Raw genomic sequence first — 651 nt, 5'->3', positions numbered from 1 at the left:
GGCTGGGGCTGCTCCCACACAACCCCATGGCCACTGGGCTCAGGGCTGCAGCCCTCTTGGGTGGGGAAATGGGGGTCCAGCGGTTTGGCCCGGCTCATCCCGGGATAAACCACCCCATCGTCTCTGCCCTCTTCTGCACGGGCGAGGGTAAAGGGAGCAGCAGAGGGACTCACCCTGCCACAGCACGGTCCTTGGTCCTTGGCCTCCCACAGACCCGCGGGGCTGAGGCTCTGGCAGGATGTGGGAAGGGGCAGCAAGGCCAGAGCCGTTACCGGAGGCAGCTGCGCACAAACATCTCCTCGCTGCAGAGGAAGCACGTATGGACGGACACATCCTGTACTGGGGACTGCCGTGCCATGGCGTGGGGCTGGACGCAGGCATGGCCCATCGCAGCCAGGGCTGCCTGCCCCAGCCAAAACCCCCCAGGCACCCCCGTGTCCCAGGCCTGGAGCAGAGCAGGACGCGGGCACCACGACGAGCTCCTTGCTGCGGGCAAGCCAGAGTTTCCCCCCCCCAACTGTCCCAGTGCCTGCCTGTCCCCATGTCCCAGCCCCAGGACACAGCCCAGAGCCCCGCTCACCTGCTCCCTCCACCGCGCTGCTCCAGCAGCCGACAGGAGGAGGAGGAGGGCTGGCAGAGGAGAGGAAGAAG

This window comes from Pygoscelis adeliae, unplaced genomic scaffold (assembly GCF_000699105.1).
Source record: "Pygoscelis adeliae isolate BGI_AS28 unplaced genomic scaffold, ASM69910v1 Scaffold13, whole genome shotgun sequence".
In the NCBI taxonomy this organism is placed as follows: domain Eukaryota; kingdom Metazoa; phylum Chordata; class Aves; order Sphenisciformes; family Spheniscidae; genus Pygoscelis; species Pygoscelis adeliae.
The sequence above is the reverse complement of the archived record's forward strand: the minus strand, read 5'-3'. Positions refer to the sequence as shown.